Source organism: Capsella rubella, unplaced genomic scaffold, assembly GCF_000375325.1.
Source record: "Capsella rubella cultivar Monte Gargano unplaced genomic scaffold, Caprub1_0 scaffold_5, whole genome shotgun sequence".
In the NCBI taxonomy this organism is placed as follows: Eukaryota; Viridiplantae; Streptophyta; class Magnoliopsida; order Brassicales; family Brassicaceae; genus Capsella; species Capsella rubella.
The window spans coordinates 4,315,202-4,337,618 of NW_006238919.1; the positions used below are offsets into that span (position 1 = coordinate 4,315,202).

Below are 22,417 nucleotides of genomic sequence, written 5' to 3' on the forward strand. Positions count from 1 at the left end.
ACGAATTGCAGAAAAAGTGCAGAAACACGAGCATCAGGCTCAGTGTTGATCGACACCACCAGTGTGTCGATGTGGTGTCGATCGACACCCCTCGTCACGACAGTCAAAACTTGCCAAAAACGAATGGTTTTTGGGTTGATCTTACTGCTGCAAGCTTGAGCCTTGTTCTGAATCGGAAAGCTTCACCACCCATACTCCAGAGACCTCGAGAAAAGCAAAGGTACGCAACTTCTTTACCCAAACCTTCTCATATCATCAATAAGACTTTCAAAGGTATAAAGACTGTTTTGCAGTTAACCAAGCCACGAGATTATCATAGAGCGCTGGTTGGTTCTTTTGATGATGTTACAGGTAGAAGAAGTGTCCCACCCATACCTAGATCATGCCCTGCTTCTGTTCCTCCTGTACTTGGTCGATCTCCTACACCTAATGCTTATACACCACCTTGGATGATGAGAAACTATTCTCGGAGGCATTTACTGCCGCTTCCCGATCCACCGGACGCTTGAGCTCCGACAAAGTCAAGCTAATGGCTGAAAATAAGCGCTTAGTGGGAGGCAACCCACTTGTGAGTTTTTCTATTTCTTTTGCCTTTATTTTAGTTTTATTTTCTTTCTTCGCCAATCTTAGACTTGGTAACACTAGAGACAGTGTTGTTTAAGTCTGGGGTAGGTAGTTACTAACATTGTTTATTCTTTTGGAGTTTTATCGAGTCAGTCCAAATTTTTATTTTTATTTTTTGTGTTTTATTGAGTCAAAATTTTTGTAGGGAACAATGAACTTAGTCTAACGGTTTCTCTGATTTGGATTAACTCTCTTATGACTCTTGATTATGCTTGATCTCAGAACCAAAGTTTGGAATGATTATGAGTCGTATCGACAATCCTGAAAGCCCTTATTCATTGGATATCCATGTTGATCTAACGTTGTCTCTACTTTTATCAGGACTTTATTGGACTTAGTCTCTTACCTTGAGAGTTGAAATACTTTGGACTAGACTTCTTCTTCGAGCCGCACAAGACACTGCACTTCTTCAAAGTATGATTCCTTCCTTCTCTCTTCCCTTCAGCCTTTAAAAGAAGTTGTGGAAAAGGCTATAGGTAGAAGTGATATGAGGGATGTCGCGTAAACCCATGCATACTTCGGATCTCATGGATACCCGAATAAAAAAAAAGAGTTCAGAAAAAAAAACAGAAAAGAAAAAAAAAAGAGAAGAAAAATGAATCGTTGAAAAAATAAAATGATACCTTAGAAAAGTAGGGAGATGTCGATTACCTTAGAAGTGCGAAAAGGGAGAAGAAGTGAAATCATACGAAGAATGTCTTGGTTTGAGAAGAGTCCATATGCCATTGATCGATATTCCCTCGGTAAGAATTCATCTGTACTTGTTTTAAATTATGTAAAGAGATGACGATGGAGAGACTGGAGATTCCCGAGGATTGTGGGATTAGAGTAAGAAATGTTGATGCTTCTCATAGGCAAACTACATAAAGTAAGTTCTAGAGTCAAGGCGATGAAGAGTGCAAAGAAGAGTTTCCTGCAGTTGAGTGAGTTCCCGCGATTTCAAACTTCTTGCACAGGTTAAGTTTCTGTTTTGCTTGAGGGCAAGCAAAGGTTAAGTCTGGGGGAGTTGATATATCACCTAGCATCCTGCGGAGTAGTGTCTGCAAATGCTGTGGTGGTGTAGGCGCAGCAAAACTTACTCATGAAGCTCTTCATCTTCGACTTCATAGATTTTATTGCCTTGTCTTGCAGCATGTTCCACTTCTGTAGTGTACTGATACGCTTGTGAGCCTCTACCAAACTCTTGCCTTGTCTAGGCGCTGTGTAGTCCTTGAAGTGGTACCTCTCTGGTCTATACTCATCCGAATCTTCTTCCATCTCATCATCCTCTTTCTCAGATACCTCCATCGCTTCCTCACCATCTGTTATGTAGAGAGCCTCTGCAGGATGAGTAAACTCAATGTTGCTTCCTTCGAGTATCCTAGTGAAAGCAATACAAGGAAGCAAAAACCGCACGTCACCATGTACCGGGTGAGTGAAATAGTACATATATAACCCGTTGCGTTTCTCCCATTGTAACCATTGAGCTTGCCTCAAATTCTGAATGTCTATGAACCTCGGTGCAATAGGCTCTGAACTCAGCGGGACGCTACAAGCTTCTAAAAAACAGTCACCAACCCTCCCATACACATAACCCTCACTACCCAAGTTCTGTAACTGAGTAGTTGGTGCAACAAAGTGAATGAGGGTGATGTATCAGTTGTATCACCTCGCAATAGTGTCCCGTCTGCTGCTGTTAACAAGAGATCCTTGAGTGCAAGATCAATCATCTCCAGCTCCCCGTTGATCAGTGTCCCTGTTGTCTCCATCGCGAAGAACACGTTTGCAATTGACCGATGGAAGTAGCGGATAACTGGACTTCTGATGTGGTTGCTCTTGGTCTTAGATGAAGCAAAATTCTTCTCATTCCCAATCGTTTCCAAAGAGCCAACAATTCATCCCTATCAATCCTTTGCCCAGTCCCTGTTCCATTAGGGAATCCAAACAAACCTTCCAGCTCTCTGATGATCAGCAGATACTCATGATCATGGATGGTGAAGGTGATGTATCCCAATCCTCCATCTGACTCTATGTCCGGATCATCCTCATAAAGATGTATGACAAGCGTACAGAGGAACTGAATCATCTCCTCTTGGTATGCGTTTTGCGGACTAGTCATGAGAGTGCGGAAATGACAATGTTCGAACATATACTCGACATCATTAGAGATTGCCAGCTCATCCATTGTCTGATGGCAAGGGTACCTCGTGCCCTGAAACTCATGCTGCTGAAACATCATGTAATATTCTCCTGGGGCTAACCACTTGTCTGTCTTCTTCTTCTGCACTGACTTGCGAGCTGGGACAGGTGGATGCTCTTCAAGCTCATAATCACTGTCATCATCCTGCAACTTCATTGGTTTCTTACCCAAAGACTTATTGGCTCTGCTTCTTGCCTGAAAAGAACCAACACCAGACGCTCTCTGATATGCAACTTTCTTCTTCTCCATATAGACCTTGGACATAGACTGAAGATATGCACGCTCTGTTGGTTTACAACCATTCTTCTCGCGCATTTCGTGCAACAAATCTCTTGACATATTGATTCTTAAATAATTGGAACTCAAAACTAAAAATTAGGTTGTTAGTGTTCGAAAAATCAAGAAAAATGAGCAAATGCGAAAGAAATGAGTCGTGATACAAACGTTTATCACTTTCGGTCGAGTGAGCGAATGAGTGCACGGTCGAATGAACTGGTTACGAGTGTAGGTCGAGTGAGAGCTCAACGAGTGGCTTCTTCGGTTGCGTGATGCTTCTCGAGTGGGATAGTGTGACACGGTGGCGCGACAAGTGGGAGCTCGAGTGAGGAGAGAAACAAGTGGTGGTGAGTCGGTGGGTCGAGTGGAGGGAAGGCGAGCTCGAGTTGTGCCGGACAAGTGAAAGAGAGGGGAGGGTTGAGTGATACTCCGACTGTGAGCTCGCGGTAGACGCGAATCAAGTATTCGTTGATCTAGTGGGGAGACGAAGCTGTCGAGTGGTGTGCGCCTGATCGTGTGGAAGTTTGCTCTGTCGGGTGAGTGCTTAGCGAACTTCGGTCGAGTAACGGTGCAGAATGAGTGAGAGCAAACTTGTCACCGGTCGTGTGGTGAAAGCTTTAGCGTTGAGTGAATCGAGTGGGTCGAGTGAGCTGTGGAGAACGGGTTGGTCGAGTGGCGTGACGGTGAGGTGCGTCGAGTGAGCTTGCTTGAGCGGCTTCAGTGAGGATGCGAAATCCGTCAAGTTCGGTCGAGTGAGCCAGCCAACGTGTCGAGTGAGAAGGAAAACTGGTCGACTAGAATCGAGAGAGACGGTGGTATCGACTAGCTTCGGCCGAGTGACGTATGCTGCGGAGACGATCGTTGAGTGAGTCGGTCGAGTGAGAGAGAACAGAGTGATGTAGAGCCGAAATCCAGTCGCGCGAAGAGGAGATGATGTTCGTGGTTCCTCCGTCTAGTAACGGTGAGAGCGATCGAGTGGATTCGTTGGTCGAGTGAGAGTGTGAAAGAGTGGGGAGCTCGAGTGAAAAGGGTGAAAATGGTTGAATGATGAAACCGAGTGAAAGGTTTGAGTGAGTGAAGATAAGATATGTGTGGTTTGGATGTAGGATGAGTTGAGCGATAGAGATGGTTTTTTTTTTTTTTTCCCACTTGACAAGATCACGCACAAATAATTATCTCCCACTCCATGTTTTTCACTTTGTCATACTCGATTCTGCATCCGCACGTTGCTCTGTTTTGCATTACTCCATCTATCTGAAATCCTGACCAACAGAAAACCAAAAACAAAAATCAAAAACACAAAAAAAATCTTAACCAATATGTACAGGGATACATGTGGGACTTCCTCTCAAGTGAGCTTGTTTAAAGTCACTAAGCTTGACTGTTTATGCGTTTTAGGTTTTGGGAGGCTCATAGAGAGGCATGGAGGACCCCTCTAGTATCTCTTCATCAGCTACGTAACGCTTGACACGTTGACCGTTCATAATGAACTCGCTGCCATCCTTGTTCAGGAGAGTGATCGAACCGTATGGCAAAACATCCTTGATTTCAAATGGTCCAGACCATCTATACTTGAGCTTTTCAGGAAACAGCTTAAGTCTGGAATTGAACAGCAAGACATGATCTCCAGCCTTAAGCTCCTTAACAACAATCCTCTTGTCATGGAAAGCTTTTGTTCTCTCCTTGTAGATTTTGGAACTTTCTAAAGCATCAAGTCTGATTTCCTCAAGTTCATGGATGTCAAGAACTCTCTTTGCCTGGGCTGCATTAATATCCATGTTCAGAAGCTTGATAGCCTAAAGCGCCTTATACTCAATCTCCACAGGGAGATGATATGCTTTACCATACACCAACTGAAAAGGCGTCCTTCCTATTGGTGTTTTGAAAGCTGTCCTATACGCCCATTGAGTATCATCCAACTTGGTAGACCAATCTTTATTTGAAGCCCCAACAACTCTTGACAAAATTCCTTTTATCTGCTTTTTAGAGACCTCAACTTGTCTACAGGTCTGGGGATGGTAGGCTGTAGACACCAACCTTATGCTTTACACCATATTTTTTCAGCATGCTTTCAAAAACCTTATTGATGTTATGTGTACCACCATCATTGATCACTGCTCTCGGTACTCCATATCTAGGAAATATGATTTTTTTGAATAGTTTCAGAACAACCTTGTGATCATTGGTGGGACTTGCAATAGCTTCAACCCATCTTGAAACATAATAAACTGCGACCAGAATGTAGACGTTGCCATTTGATGGAGGGTTGAACGGTCCCATGAAATCAATTACCCAAACATCACAAATTTATACTTCCAAAATCGGGTTCTGAGGCATCTCATTCCTTCTGTTGATGTTACCCATTCTTTAGCAGGCGTCACACTTATTGATGAAACTGTTTGTATCATTGAACAACGTTGGCCACCAAAGCCCTGCTTGCAGAACCTTTTGAACTGTCTTGAATGTAGCGAAGTGTCCTCTATATGTGGATCCATGACAGTGCTCGAGCACTCCCTGCACTTCCCCTTCTACTATACATCTCCTAAACAGCCCATCTGAACCCCTCTAGTACAAGTAAGGTTCATCCCAGAAGTAGTGGTTGACATCTCTGAAAAACTTCTTTTTCCTATAAGGATCCATGTCTGCAGGAATCTCTCCATAGACCTTGTAGTTCACCACATCCGCATACCAGGGCATACTCTCTGAATTGACTGCTAGACATTGAAGCTCATTCATAGCCATTCCTGTTTGATGCATCTTCTTGCATATCTTGACGACCATAAGATGTTCTTCAGGCATAGAGTCATCGATAGAGACTGGATCTTCTATTCACATTCTGGACAGGTGATCAGCAACGCTGTTCTCTATCCCCTTCTTGTCAACAATCTCCATATCAAACTCCTGGAGTAGAAGTATCCATCTCAGCAGTCTCGGTTTTGTATCCTTCTTGGAGTATATATGCCTAAGCGCATCATGGTCTGTGTAGACTACCACTTTTTGATCCCACCAAGTAACTTCTGAATTTCTCATATGCAAAAACTATAGCCAAGAGCTCTTTCTCTATTGTTGCATACCTCCCTTGTGTCTCATCAAGAGTTCAGCTCGCATAGTAGATGACATGCAGCTTCTTCTCTATTCGTTGCCCCAACACAGCCCCTACTGCATAATCTGAAGCATCACACATTATCTCAAAAGGATGATCCCATTCTGGAGCTTGGACTATTGGTGCTGAGACTAACGCTTCCTTGGTCTTGTTGAAAGCTTCCAGACAGCTCTCATCAACTACAAACTCGACCTCCTTGCACAGCAGTCTTGTAAGAGGTCTTGCAATTTTTGAGAAGTCTTTGATGAATCTTCTGTAAAACCCAGCATGCCCAAGGAAACTCCTTATATCCTTGACTGACTTGGGAGGCTGCAACTGTACCATGACCTCAATCTTTGCCTTATCAACCTTAATCCCCTTCTCTGATACCTTGTGTCTCAACACTATTCCTTCGTTCACCATGAAGTGGTACTTCTCCCAGTTGAGCACTAGGCTTGTCTCCTCACATCTTGCTAATACCCTGCAGAGATTCAACAAACATGAGGAGAAGGAGGAGCCATACACGGAAAAATCATCCATGAATACCTCCACCATCTCCTCTATCAAATCCGAGAATATAGAGGTCATACACCTCTGAAATGTTGCAGGTGCGTTACACAAACCAAAAGGCATGCGTCTGTAGGCAAATGTGTCATAGGGACAAGTGAAAGTAGTCTTTTCCTGATCATTTGGGTGGATAGAGATTTGGAAACATCCGCTATACCCATCAAGTAAACAGTAGTAGGGATGATTGGCTAATCGTTCTAACATTTGATCAATGAAAGGAAGAGGAAAATGATCTTTCCTAGATGCAGCATTCAGTTTTCTGTAATCAATGCACATCCTATGGCCAGTGATAGTCCTAGTGGGGATCAATTCATTTTTTTTTCATTTTTATCACTGTGATTCCTCCTTTCTTAGGTACGCAATGTACTAGGGATACCCAAGTACTATCAGAGATAGAATAGATAACCCCATCATTCAACAGTTTAGTAATTTCCTTTGAGGTTCAATACTAGAGTATGGTTCATTTTCCAGATTTATCCTATGCATGCAGAGACTAGGTGAGATCCCCTTGATATCATCTAAGGAATAACCTATGACTCCTCTATATTTTCTAAGCTCGGTGACTAGCAACTCTAATTCCTCATTACTCAAGCTAGCATTCACAATGACATGATAAGTAGAGTTAGATCCAAGGAATACGTACCTCACTTCTGAGGGTAGCGGTTTGAGCTCAACCTTGGGAGCTTTTAACTCTGACCAATCATCATCAGCTTCTTTGATAGGGTCAACAGTAGGGTGAGCAATCGGGCTGCCACTGACTTCTTCCTCTACTGAGCATACCTCCTTGACAGACATCCAATTCTTCAAAACGTTCTGAATCATCAGTTGCCTTGTAAGTATCCAGTAACGTTTCGTAGACCTTTGTCTCAGCATGAAGAAATCCATCTGATCCATTCTTTGTCAAGGCTGTCTTCAGATGATCCTCCTCAACAAGTTCTTCTAAAAGTTCGTCAGCTAGTTGATCAATCTCCTCTATCCAGAACACCTTGCCATTGATTGTTGGTTTCTTCATAGACTCCTTGATGTCAAATGTCATCTTGAAGTCTTCTCCCAAGCATAGGTCTATCTTCCCCTTCTTAACATCAATGATAGCCCCAGCAGTGGCTAGGAATGGTCTTTCAAGAATTAGGGGATCCTTAGGCTCTTCATCCATTTCCAAAACAACGAAATCTGTAGGGACTTCAACAACACCAATCCTTATTGGTAAGTCTTCCAAGAGTCCATGCGGGAGCCTCACTAATCTGTCAGCTAGAATGAGAGATATGTTAAATGCCTTGTATCTTGTGAATTCTAAACGCTTAGCCACAGACAACGACATCAGACATACTGAACCTCCAAGATCACATAGGCATCTGTTGAATGATAGGGGGCCTAATGAGCAGGGTAGAGTGAAGGATCTATGATCCTTAAGCTTCGAGGGAGTGATCTTCTTCTGGATAATGGCATTGCATTCATGACTCAATATCACCATGCCTTGGACTTCTTTTGCTCTCTCCATAACCAAATCTTTGAGGAACTTCTGATAAGGAGGGACAAGTGAGAATGCATCCAGCAATGGCATTCTCAACTCAATCTCTTTTACTTGCTTTTCAAATAAAGCCTTATACTTCTCAGCTTGCTGCTTTTTGAATCATCCTGGAAATGGTAGAGGTGGTTTTTATGGTGGGGGAACGTATCTCGTAGGCTTATCCTTGGATGTTGTAGGTGTTTCATCATGTTTCTCAGCAGGTTGAGGAGCTTCTTCAGGTACGACTTTTGATTCTTCCAAAGGAACAACCAGATCTTCATTCTGACATACATCTTCCCCTTCCAAGTCTTCACTGTCCTCAGTGACTACAACAGGTCCTTGTCTGGGAGGCAAGTTTTTACCGCTCTTCAGCGTGATTGCATGAGCAAACTCCTTAGGATTCTGAATAGCTTTTCCTGGGAGTTGGCAAGACTTTGGGACAGAAGTAGAAGCAGTTTTGCCCTCCATATACTTGATCTTGGAATTGAGAGTCTCAATCTTCATGTTCAGATCATTGTATGAGCAGTCCAATCTCTGAGTCAGCTCAGCAAACTTCTTAGCATTGTCCATGGAGCCACTTGCTTGTCCCTGTAGGAGTTGCTGAAGCAAGTTTTTCATGTTATGGTCTAGTGCCTGAGGAGGCGGAGCGTGTTGAGGTTGGAATCCTGGTGGTGGTCCTGCTGGAGTCTGGTAACCTTGCTGAAATTGTTGTTTGGGCACATAACCTTGGTTGTAGGGCACAAATGGTTTGTTTTGCCCTTGCTGCTGCTGTTGTGGAGGTGGATAGACCTGATCCTGGGGATTTGCAACATTGGTGCTCCTATAAGACAAATTGAGATTCTGCTTATAGGGGTTGTATCTCTTGTTGTATCCACCTTGGTTCTGGACATTACTTATCTCCTAAGATTGTTCTCCCTTCCCATCCAGAATCTGGAACGGGTCGTCTTCAGAGACAAAATGGATGTTCCTCTGATGGCTCATCAAGAGTTTGTCCAGCTTATCATTCACAGCTTTCATCTGCTTCTTGTACTTCTCATCAAGATCTGTGCTTGCCCTGATGGTTCTATCATAGTCTTCTTTGTAGTTGCCATCGGATTGGGATATGTTCTCAACAAGCTCCCAACCATCGTCGACGTCCTTGTTCAGAAAGTTTCCATTGCTGGCAGTGTCAAGCAACATCCAGATCTTTGGATGAACGCCCCGGTAAAGAGTACTGAGGAGAGACTCCTTGGTGAAGCTATGGTGGGGGCACTGAGACTGATAACTTTTGAAGCGCTCCCAGGCTTCATAAAGCGTTTCTCCATTCTTCTGAGTGAACCCAGAGATCTCGTTTCGCAGATGTGTAGTTCTGGAGTTGGAGAAAAACTTGGCAAGAAACGACTGCTTGCATTGATCCCAAGAAGTGATAGATCCTGGAGGAAGAGTTTTCTCCCATTAATGAGCTTTGTCACCTAGATAGAATGGAAAGAGACGTAACATGAAACCATCCTCACTGACCCCATTGATCTTGGTGAGACTGCAGAGACGATCAAACTCATCGAGGTGATCCATGGGGTCTTCCATAGGTAGACCATGAAATTTATTCTGCTGGACCATGGAGATCAGACCACTCTTGATCTCAAAGTTGTTGTTCTGCACGGCTGGAGGCATTATATCCTGACGATGGGCATGGTTGCGTGGAGCATCACCAGCTCCAATCCGTGTAGGTGCCCGTGGTGGAGGTGGTTGTTGAATGTTTTCCATCTCCACTTGGGGTGGTGTAACTCTGTTGCGTTGCTGTCGTGATGCATCGGGCATGAAATGTCTATAACCCAGTTCCAATTGATCAGAGAAAAACTAGATAATAAAACTCTAATCCATAAGGGAAACAAAACGAATCTAACATAAACACTCTAGCAAACTAACATCGTCCACCTAATCTATCCCATCCTCAAGAACCCTAACACTACTGAGACGCAGAAATCATGTTAAACATCATGAAACAAGAATCGTTCAAAACATGCATAATAATAAAGATAACATGAAGAGTAACAACAATGATTCAAGAACTAACTGCAAAATATCAATAACTCAAAAGAAATCACGATTACAATTTTCAGGATTGTTTGGTGGCTAACAAAAAAAAACCTAATAAAAAAATACTCGATCCCCTGGGCAATCCAAATGAGACCTATTTATAACAATGTTTGGGAAAACCTTAAAACATAAAACGTCAACGTAAAACGCGGTTTAAGGGTTGTCGTGACTATGTCGGTCGAGTGAGTATCTCGAGTGAGCATCTTCTCTGCTTTGCTCGATCGTGTCATTTGATAATTCTAGTTGTGAGTCTTGTATTCTTGGTAAATATTGCAAGTTTATTTTCCCTAAATTTAAGACCATTTAGGAAAATTGCTTTGATTTAGTGCATTCGAATGTTTGGACTTCACCATGCATATCTAGAGACAACTATAAGTACTTTGTGACCTTTATTGATGAAAAATCAAAGTATGCTTGGATCACATTGTTACCCTCTAAAGATCGTGTGTATGAAGCTTTTACAAACTTTCAAAATTATGTTATTAACCATTTCAATGCTAAAACTAAGGTACTTAGATCGGATAATGGAGGAGATTATACAAGCCATAAGTTTAAAGAACATCTATTCAAGCATGGCATCATTCAACAAACAAGTTTTCCTTACACCCCTCAACAAAATAGAGTTGCGGAAAGAAAGAATCGACAACTTATGGAGGTTGCAAGATCGATGATGTTTCATACTAACTCCATGATCTCCATGGTCTAGGGCAACAAATTCCATGGTCTGCCTATGGAGGATCCCCTAGATAACATTGACGAATTTGATTGCCTATGCAGTCTCACAAAGATCAATGGTGTCAGTGAGGATGGTTTTAAGCTCCGACTCCTCCCATTCTCTCTAGGTGACAAAGCGCATCAATGGAAGAAAACTCTACTTCACAAATCTATCACCTCCTGGGAACATTGCAAGCAGTCATTTCTTGCCAAGTTCTTCTCAAACTCTAGAACTGCACGTCTGCGCAATGAGATTTCTAGGTTCACTCAGAAGAATGGTGAAACACTCTGTGAAGCCTGGGAGCGCTTCAAAATTTATCAGTCTTAGTGTCCCCACCATGGCTTCACCAAAGAGTCTCTCCTCATTACTCTCTACCGGGGCGTTCTTCCAAAGATCAAGATGTTACTTGACACTGGCAGCAATGACAACTTTCTGAACAAGGACGTCGACGATGGTTGGGAGCTTGTTGAGAACCTAGCCCAATCTGATGGCAACTACAATGAAGACTATGACAGAACCATCAGGGCAAACACATATCTTGATGAGAAGTATAAGAAGGAGATGAAAGCTGTGAATGATAAGCTGGACAGACTCTTGATGAGCCAGCAAAGGAATGTCCATTTCGTCTCTGAAGAAGACCCTTTCCAAATTCCAGATGGGGAGGGAGAACATTCTGAGGAGATAAGCTATGTCCAGAATCAAGCAAAGCCCCAATATGTCTTATAGGAGCACCAACATTGCAAATCCACAAGATCAAGTATATCCACCTCCACCACAACACAAGGGGCAAAACAAGTCATTTGTGCCTTACAACCAAGGTTATGTGCCCAAACAACAGCTACAGAAAAGTTACCAAACTCCAACTGGACCACCACCAGGATTCCAAGTTGTAGTGACCCTGTTGGTCGAGTGAGCGCATCGAGTAACACATAATTTCTTCTCTGCATCATTACATACTCGACCATGTATCTTGAGTGAGCGTGTCGAGTATGTCCATCAAGTGACAGTTGATTCTGTTTCGCATTCCTTCGGTTCACGCGATCATCCTACTTGGTCATGTGCATCGAGTGAAGTAAGTTTCTGCAGCGTATCTCTGGTTCTCACTCGATTATCCCACTCGATCATATGCATGTCGAGTAACGCTTGTTCCTCTGCTTCGCTCTGCATTTCTCCTAAGTACCTGAAACACTCCAAGTATGTAGAATGTATGCAATACATGTATGATATGCATAAAACCTACCTAAGTATGTAAAACATACAGAAAGTGATCAATATGATGCGAATCAACAAGTGAATGATGCTGAAAAGATGATGAATACATGCTCAAAAAGTGTTGAAATACAGACTTATCAACTCCCCCAAACTTAGTCTTTACTTGCCCTCAAGCAAAACAAAAAAAAACAAAGTGGAAGAGAGGTTTGAAAATAGGGTCTCAGAACCCGTAACTTGCAAGGTAGAGCACTTAAAATCAATGTCCTGGTTACTAAGTCTTTGATGCATTCTGAGAGAACTTTACTTAAAGATATTAGACAAACTCATCAAATCCGAAACTGATCATATCCCTTGACCTACACATGCATTCAAATCATTCATTCCTTTTAACATTAATTATTCAAGAATATGAATCTAGTTGTGCAAGGCTTAACAAACTCACTTGGCTAGGCAGAAAAAGGTTTTGAGAATCAAGAGGGTTTAAACAATTTCAGGATAAGGATCTCTTAATGAATGGATTAAGCTTTAGAGAGAATGATAAATGTGAGGACAAACAAATGCGTACAAGAATAAACCTTTACTCCTAATCATCTAAACCCGAATGATCCCTATATCTACCTTTCAACATCATTCCCATTTTTTTCTTTTTGCTTTAGGAGAAGTTTCTTATCAATACTAGTGGATAGGGGGTTTCTTCCTTACTATGGTTCTGTTTTCTTCTTACGTTATAAGACATCAAAACTTTTTCTCTTTCTTTACATCTCAGAACCATTCTCCGTATATCATGCTATCCCCACAAAATTCAATCATTAGAGTATAAACTTCTTGAAAAACATTCTCCTCCTAAGGACACAACTTTTCTGTTTCTCTTCTTTCTTTCTACAATCATTCCAATCCCAAACCTAAGTAAGAATCCAGACCTAGTCTTATCTGATTTGATAGTGAAAATAAGAACTACTCAATATTTTAATCCTGTAGGCTCATACCTAACACGTTCTCCCCAAGCATAATCCGGTAAAAGACCTACCACTCAACAATTATCAATTGGCTTGAAAAAAAAGGATAGGCTGTGGGTATGGCAAACTGATCAAAAGAAAGATCAGCTACTTGGATCAACAAGAGTGGTGAAAGGAGGAAGATGATCCAAATATGTATATGGTGATCATGAGTATGCAAGCAAAACACAACCAGATATTTGCAAGTCAAGATTAAGTTCTTATAAGGTAGGGAATGAGATCATATCAAAACATGTTTCAACCAAGTTCAAGAATGTTTTTCATGAATTCCAAGTTTGTTTTAGACTTACTTCAAGTTCAATCATCATGCATCAAAGAGCTAAAAACCAGGGCATTGATCTCAACTAGTGAATCATAGCAAGTTAACAATGTGTAAATCATCATCGCCTCCTACGCTAATGCAACAGTCCTACATGAAACAATCTAGATTCAATCCTAATATGCAAATGCAAGGTACATGATCACTCTGTTTTTAAAGATTTTTCTGAAACTTTTTCAAATTTTTAGGGGTTTTCAATGCACATATATGAATGCAGATTATATGCTAAAAATTCGAAATAAGAAAACAGAACACAACATCAAATGTCATCCCAAACCCTCCCCCAAACTTAAATTACACAGTCCCTTGTGTAATAAAAATTTGAGAGCTGGTTTGAGAATCAAACAAACAAAATTATGAAAATGCAATGGTATATACAAATGAAGGTTTGGAGTGGTACCTTACTGAAAATAGCAGTCCAGGTATGCAGTCATGGACTTAGTTGTATAAGCGCCTGGTGGAGGCTGCGCAGGAGGAGCCTCTACTAGTTGCTCAACGTTCTGCTTTACCGGATCCTCAACATGATGTTCAACCGGATCCCCAGTAAGATCTTCAAAATGATACGTTCCTGGATCAACAGTCTGGTCTTAAATGAGATGCTTGTCTGGATCCATAGTCAAATCCTCAACGTGATGCTCGCCTTTGCTTTCCGCCTTGCTGCATTCTTTTTTTTCCTTTTCTCTTGTTATCCCTAAGATCATAGGAAGACTGTCTTGGAGGAGAAAAGTAAACATTGTGCCCTATAGTCATAAGCGGAATGTCTTAATGGAGAAGGAGTTCTGTTGCGTGATAGTACATCACTCGTGGAGGAACATATCTTAACATGTCTAACATCCTGACCAACATAAAACCAAAAACAAAAATCAAAATAACAAGAAATCCTAAGCAGTATTTACAGGGATACCTTTGGGACTTCCTCCCAAGTGAGCTTGTTTAAAGTCACTAAGCTTGACTGTTTATGCCTTTTAGGCTTTAGGAGGCTCATAGAGAGGTGGTGAAGCACCCTCTATTCTCAAAGATCTCATTCCTCCTCTTTTTCGTGGGTTAATGTCACAGGATCTGCTACTCATCTTTACACTCACACTCTGTCTCCTAGGACAGGGACTATTGATTTTTCTTTTGAGTTTCTTGATTTACCCACCCATTTCCTTGACCATAGCTGTTAACATTGTCACTGAATCTTTCAAAACGTTGATAATTCGAAGTTCTAAACAACCATCCGATGAGGGATCCATAGATTATTTGACACCTTGCTTGAGTATTTGCTTAGTTGACTCATCTTTAGTGGAGAAGGTGTGCCCATCAACTGTAGGCGTACTCAAGAAGTCCTTGATATCAAACTTCATCTTGAAGTTCTTACCTGGATTGAGATCAATCATCCCTTTCTCAACATCAATGATTGCTCCTGTTGTAGCTAAGAATTTTCTTTCTAGGATAAGTGGATCTTAAAGCTCATCATTCATCTCCAAAACAATGAAGTCAGTTGGTATTTCTACTTCACCAATCTTTACTGGGAGATCTTCCAACAAGCCATATGGAACCCTAACCGTTCGGTCTGCCAAGATGAGGGACAGGTTGCACGATTTGTATTGTGTAAAACCTAACCTTCTAGCCACAGAGAGAGGCATGAGACTAACTGACGCTCCTATGTCACAGAGAGACCTAATGAAAGATAATGGACCAATTGTGCAAGATCTTCTAGCTTCTTTGGGATAACCTCTTTATGGAATATGGCACAACACTCATGGTTAAGTGATTTTACTCTCTCATCTTCCTCAGCTTTCTCCTCAGCATCTTTAGTTATTTCCTTTTTTCTTGAATCCTCCCCAGTAGGACTCTTTTAGGATTTTATTGTAAAACAGAATCTTTGCATGAGCACTACCAAAGCTTTTGTTAGTTCAGACCCTTCGAGTGTGTCGAGCAGTCCTTTATACTTCTCCATAATTTTTTTCTTGAATCTTTCAGGGAATGGTAATGGACGCGTATAGGGTGGAGGAATGTAACGTGGTTCCTTACTCTTTGGAACATCATGTTTTACCATGGCAGGTGGATCATGATCGACTTTGATTTGTTGTGTGGAATCTTCATTTGGAACAAAATCCTCCCCATCTAGATCCTCATTGTCCTCAGTGATATCCATAGAGTCTTTTGTAATAGGTAACCCACTTAAGGTGATGGCATGAGCTGTTGCAAACTCTTTAGGGTTGTGGATGGCTTTCCCTGAGAGTTGTCCTGAAGAAGTAGATGTATTCTTGCTTTCCAGGTGAAGCATTCAAGAGGTCAAAGCTTCAATCTTGAGATTGAGAGTATTGTATGTGCAGTCCATCTTAGTATTCATCTCTGCAAACTTCTTAGCTGACTCTATAGATCCACTTGTCTGTCCTTGTAAAAACTGTTGCAGCAATTTTTTCATGTCATGATCTGGTCCCCGGCAGCGGCGCCAAATTGATATTAGGATTTTTCTATCAATTACCCTAGAGTACTATCATGTCATTGCAGTACAATAGGTATCAATCCAATCAAGTGTGATGCTAGCAATCAAGATGTATCAGAAATGATTAAGTCAAGCCAAGCATAAATGATTTTGGTTTTCTAACATCCTAGGCGAACATGTTAAACATGCGATAAATGTAAGATTGCAAAACATAGACTACCATGCATAAACAGAAACGAAGTAGCTATTAATATCAAGTACAGAACAAACTTTCAAATGACAAATGAAATAAAGCAGAGAACACAAATGGATAGAAGATCCTGAGGATAAGGTTATCGATGTAGGTGGAGCATGTTAATCTACTTAGGGTGTTTATCAAACTGCAAACATACTAATCCCTAGACAATGAACTTCTAACACTAGTCAATCCAATCTCTTGGTAGAAACTATCAAGTTTACAACACTTCCTAATCTCAATTCTCATTGATGAAAGATGTAGTAAACATGCATGAAGGAACAACTCATTAATGTCAATAAACATCTTAAACAACCAATCTCTAGGGTTAAGCATGTAAATCTCTGGTACTAGTTGATTCAGACATTTCATCATACACCTTTCGGGCATGAAATGTCTATGACCTAGTTCCAATTGATCAGAGAAGAACTAGCTAGTAAAAACCTAATCAAGAAGGGAAACAAAACGGATCTAACATAAACACCCTAGCAAACTAACATTCTCCACCTAATCTATCCCATACTCAAGAACCCTAAGAGCATGATTATCAATGGAACCTTAAAAAAATCTTAAGGTAAGAGAAGTTAAGAAAAGTTAAGAAAAGTTAAGAAAAGTTAATAAATGTATCTTATATAAGAGATATTTAATAACTTTTCTTAGTTTTTTTCACTTTTCTTAACTTTTCTTAGGGTAAGATTTGTTTAAGAGCCCCTTGTTAATGATGGTCTAACACTACTCAGACACATAAATCATGTTAAACATCATAAACCCAGAATCGTTTAAAACATGCATAATAATAAAGATGACAGGAAGATAAACAATAATGATTCAAAAACAAAGTGCAAAATCTTAATAACTTAAAAGAAATCTGAATTACAATTCTCTGGATTGTTTGGTGGCCAACAATAAAAACCTATGAATAAAAACACGATCCCTTGGGCAATCTAAATGAGACCTATTTATAACAAAGTTTAAGAAAACCTTAAAACATAATACGACAAAGTAAAAAGCGGGTTAAAAGTGGTAGTGACCCTGTTGGTCGAGTGAGCACGTCGAGTAACACATAATTTCTTCTCTGTATCATTACATACTCGACCATGTATCTCGAGTGAGCGTATCGAGTGACATGTGAAATCATCTGCTACTCATCTTCTTTGCTCGACACTCGAGTATGCCCATCGAGTGACAGTTGATTCTGTTTCGCATTACCTCGGTTCACGCGATCATCCTACTCGGCCATGTGCATCGAGTGAAGTAAGTTTCTGCAGCGTATCTCTGCTTCTCACTCGATTGTCCCACTCGATCATATGCATGTCGAGTAACGCTTGTTCCTCTGCTTCACTCTGCATGTCTCCTAAGTACCTGAAACACTCCAAATATGCAGAATGTATGCAAGACATGCATGATATGCATAAAACCTACCTAAGTATGTAAAACATGCAGAAAGTGATCAATATGATGCGAATCAACAAGTAAATGATGCTGAAAAGATGATGAATACATGCTCAAAAAGTGATGATATACAGACTTATCACTCCACCAAGAGATTTTGGGGTGATGCGGTGATGACGGCTTGCTATCTTATCAATAGAACTCCTACAAAAGTTCTACAAGATAGATCACAATTTGAGGTACTTAACAAAGTTAAGCCTTTTTTAGTATTTGGGTGTGTTTCTTTTGTTTTAGTGCCCGGTGAACAACGAACTAAGCTAGATGCAAAGAGCACAAGGTGTATGTTCATTGGATACTCAACCACTCAAAAGGGCTATAAGTTTTATGATCTTGTCAATAGCCGTGTGTATGTGTCTTGAGATGTAAAATTCTTAGAAGATCAAGGTTACTATGACATGAAAGATTGGAATAGCTTGGAAGATATATCCTACATTCACATGGAAGGTGCCTCAAGTCTTAAATTTATTCTTGATCACCTTGGGAATACCTCTCCAAAGACACCAAATCATGATAAACCCGCCGCTTTAGGAACCACCGGCCATTCGCATCCCTGCAGCCATCCGCACAAACCTGCCGGTATAGGAACCACCGGCCATTCGCAACCCGGCGGCCATCCGCACAAACCTACCGGTTTAGGAACCACCAGCCATTTGTAACCTGGCGACCATCCGAAGTTTGTACCGGAGGAAGCTTTGACCTTCCCGGTGGGTTCTCTACCAAGTCCGGATATTCATTTTCTAAACCAAGAGCCTTATCCGGACCCTATCCATGGTAATGAAAATGATGTGCAATAGGGAAAATCAACAATGCATGAAGAAGAGGAGGAAGAGGAAGATGTGGAAGAACATCTACCTCGTCCACAACCTCTTAGAAGAAGTACAAGAATCCAAGAGAAAATGGTCTTCTACACCAATCAAGCCATGGCTCATCCAATACAAGCCGTTTGTTCGCTTGCCCTCTTGCCTACCAACCATCAAGTCTTTCTTGGAAAGATTGACGCACATACCATTCCTCAATCTTATGAAGAAGCCAAAGAAGATGATCGTTGGATTCAAGCCATAGAGGATGAAACCGGAGCCATGATCCGCAACCATACATGGGACGAGGAAGCTCTTCCCACGGGAAAGAAAGCCGTAAGTTCTAAATGGGTCTTTACAATTAAGTACTTAAGTAATGGTGAGGTGGAAAGGTACAAGGCTTGGCTTGTTGCATGTGGGTTTACTCAAACATATGGGGATGACTACACGGATACATTTGCCCCGGTGGCCAAGCTTCACACGGTTCGGGTTGTTCTCTCTCTAGCCACCAACTTATCTTGGGATTTGTGGCAAATGGATGTTAAGAATGCCTTCCTCCAGAAGAACTTGAAGAAGAAGTGTATATGACTCCGCCACCCGGCCTCGAATCTCTTGTAGCCCAGGGCAACGTTTTACGTTTGAGGAAGGCAATCTATAGTCTCAAACAATCCCCGAGGGCTTGGTGTCACAAGCTAAGCTCCACTCTCAAAGATCATGGGTTGATCTGAGGCAGACCACACTCTCTTTACTCTTCAAAGTTATCAAGGTATTGTTGTTGTTCTCGTGTATGTGGATGATATCATCATCTCCGGGAACAACAAGGAAGGTATTCAAGACACTAAACTCTTCCTTAAGTCTATATTAGATATAAAATATCTTGGTGAACTCAAGTACTTTCTTGGAATTGAGGTATGTCGCTCTCCGGGGGGCTTATTTCTTTCTCAAAGAAAGTATGCTCTTGATCCTTTGAATGAGACAGGGAAACTTGGATCTAAACCGGCCTTGACACCACTTGAAGAAGGCTATATGGTCAAGCGAAAGGGGGAGAAGAAGAAAGGAAAGAAGAATGTTCCCTCAAATCCTCTCGATGAGCCGTATAAAGACCCAAAGCAATATCGACGCCTTGTAGGTAAGTTAATTTATTTAACTCTCACACGGCATGACCTTTGTTTTGCCGTGAATCAGGCCAGCCAATACATGAAGAATCCCACCAAGTATCATTGGAATATGGTGGAGAGGATCTTGAGATATGTCAAAGATAGCTCCGGTCAAGGTCTTTGGATGGGAAAGAATGTAAATACCGAGATGGTAGGATATTGTGATACGGATTATGCCGGGGATACTATTACAATGAGATCAACAACCGGCTATTGCACGTTCGTTGGTGGAAACTTGGTCACATGGAACTCTAAGAAACAAAAGGTGGTTACATGTTCTAGTGCGGAAGCGGAGTATAGGGCTATGAAGAAGCTTACAAATGAACTCACTTGGCTAAAAGCTCTCCTCAAATAATTTGGCATTGAAACAACGAGACCTATCACCATGCATTGCGACAACCAAGCCGCCATTCACATAGCCACAAACTCGGTCTTCCATGAGAGAACCAAGCACATTGAAGTGGATTGCCACAAGGTCCGAGAAAAGATTGAAGAAGGTGTAACACTCCCATGTTACACTAGAAGTGAGATCAATTGGCGGATATCTTCACCAAAGCCACATGTCCTAAGGTTTGCAATCATATTTATACCAAACTTGGACTTGTGGACCTTTCAGCCCTTGATCAACTTCTCTAATCCGTGGACATCACACTTTTTTTCCTTTAGTATAGTTTTATCCCATGAGGTTTTCTATACTAAGGTTTTTAATGAGGTGATGCTTCACGGGTTCCAAGCTTAGCCATTTCACAAAAGAATGATATTTATGTTCAAGTAAAGAGAAAAATATGATTTTATGCGATTATATAGATATTAAAAATACTTAAATTATTAATTAAAATGTTTAACAAAATTAAATCTGAGAACGACGACGAGGTCTCATATGAGAAGCAGTTTCCTAGAAGCCTAGAAGCGTGACAAATAAAAGATTGCCATGAGCTATGTAGGTACCGAATTTAGGACTTCGGGCCGAAGTTGGGCCCTAACTTCTGCGGCCTGTTTACGAAAGCCCAATAAGAAGAGTAGGCCTGTTGAGTGAGTTTGGAAGAAAAGGGTAGTATTTATGAGAAAATAAAAACGTACGAGCTCGACGTCAAACCTGTGATTAATGAGGATCACGCGAGCTTTAATACGGGCGATTTTAGTAGTCCCAGTATATAAGGGAATATAAGTTGTAATGTAGAGTCTCTCAGATTTCCAGCTATTAACCGAACCTATAGTAAAAAAATTCTTAGCAAGATCCCTTCTTTATTTATTCAGTTCGAGTTCGCTACATAAGAATAAACCCACTCTCAGTTCCCACTTTCCCACGAAACCAATAAAGCGGGTTCCAACTCAAACATTTTGGCGCCATCTGTGGGGAATGCTATTCCCTAACTCTCTCGGTTTCGTTGCTGGATCTTAGAAACGACACCATGTCTACCGAAAGCATCAAGGTAAGTCTTGAATCCATCCAAAAGTTGTTACAGGATCTCTCTAGTAAAACAGAACAGCAGTAGCAAGCGGTCTCCGCCTCCGAGTTGTCCAAGGTGCATAACGCATACGCTGAAAGGGTGGATGCTATTTTGGACAGAGCCACCAACACCCCGATGTCAAGCCGGCGGGGGCTGGACTTTGGTGGGGAACCGTTGAGTGTATCCCCAGCGGGGGTCCGAAGTCGTCTGACTCCTTCCGTTACAGCGAGGGCGGTGCTGCCCCGGCAAGCAGGGATCTAATGCCCAGTAGCATCCGGACTCCGCGCCCTATGGAAGGAGTAGTTTCGGTTAATCCCAAGATATCTTCGCTGCATACCCAGAGGTGCATCTCCAGACTTTCCTTCTCACCGCAAGCAGCGTACATTTCAAACCTCATGAGGAGGACGCGGGCTACTGTAAACTGTTTGCCGAGACCTTTTCGGGGCCAGCCTTCCTTTGGTTCGCTTCGCTAATGAAGGGATCGATCGATTCTTTTATTCAGCTGTCCACTACCTTCATAGAGCAGTAATCCAGCTTCATAAGAGTCGGGGTCACTAATGCCCAGTTGTGGAACCTTAGCCAGGGTCTGACGGACTCACTTTGGTCTTACATTACTAAGTTCAAGGAAATCATGGTCCAAATTGTTGGATTGCCGGATTCTGCAGCTCTTTCCGCCCTTAAAAACAAGATCTTGCATGAGTCCCGGTTTAGAGAGAAGCTTACAGTAAACAGGCCGTCGAGCATTCAGGACGCCTTGCATAGGGCGTTGAACTGAATAATTGCTGAGGAGGAGAAGGCCGCGGTAGCCAAAAAGTACAAAAGTGCACCAAAATCGACCCTCAATAAGGGTCAGAAAAAGTTTTTCAGGGTCAAAGGTCGGCCAATGCAACTTTCTCAGTAGACAAGAACCAAGCCAAAGGGATACTTAAGGAGTCGACATCAAAGTCACAGTTCTCCCCTCGGAGTAAGAATGGATATTTTCCTAATAATAAATGGACCAAGAAGCCAAGGACAATGATTTGTACTCCAAACTCCACAAGGTGGGTGGACATGCTACGAGAGACTATAAATAGTTAATGCATCTCCTGGCAGAAAGGTTCGTAATAGGAGGATTGCCAAACATAAGCATTCATGAGCTGGACCAGAGCCAGAACACCGTCCAGCAAATTTCCGAAGTGGTGACTGGTGAAGAGGAAGACGAGTTACCCCCAGGGAAAAAGCATAAAGCACTCATTCAGGAAATACCCCAAACTCCGAAGAAGTAAATCAACGTCATCATGGGCGGATTTCCTATATTTCGCAACTCAATTTGGGCCAT

At 41.8% G+C, this 22,417-nt stretch overlaps 2 non-coding genes across 2 annotated transcripts; one reads left to right on the plus strand and one right to left on the minus strand.

Annotated features, from left to right (window-relative positions):
* The first annotated feature begins 9,469 nt into the window (after positions 1 to 9,469).
* Positions 9,470 to 9,577, plus strand: LOC111830818. Its single transcript, XR_002834147.1, has one exon. It is a non-coding gene; the product is annotated as a small nucleolar RNA R71 (small nucleolar RNA).
* A 1,689-nt stretch (positions 9,578 to 11,266) lies between these two features.
* Positions 11,267 to 11,370, minus strand: LOC111830819. The gene has a single exon (XR_002834148.1). It is a non-coding gene; the product is annotated as a small nucleolar RNA R71 (small nucleolar RNA).
* Between the last annotated feature and the right edge of the window lie 11,047 nt (positions 11,371 to 22,417).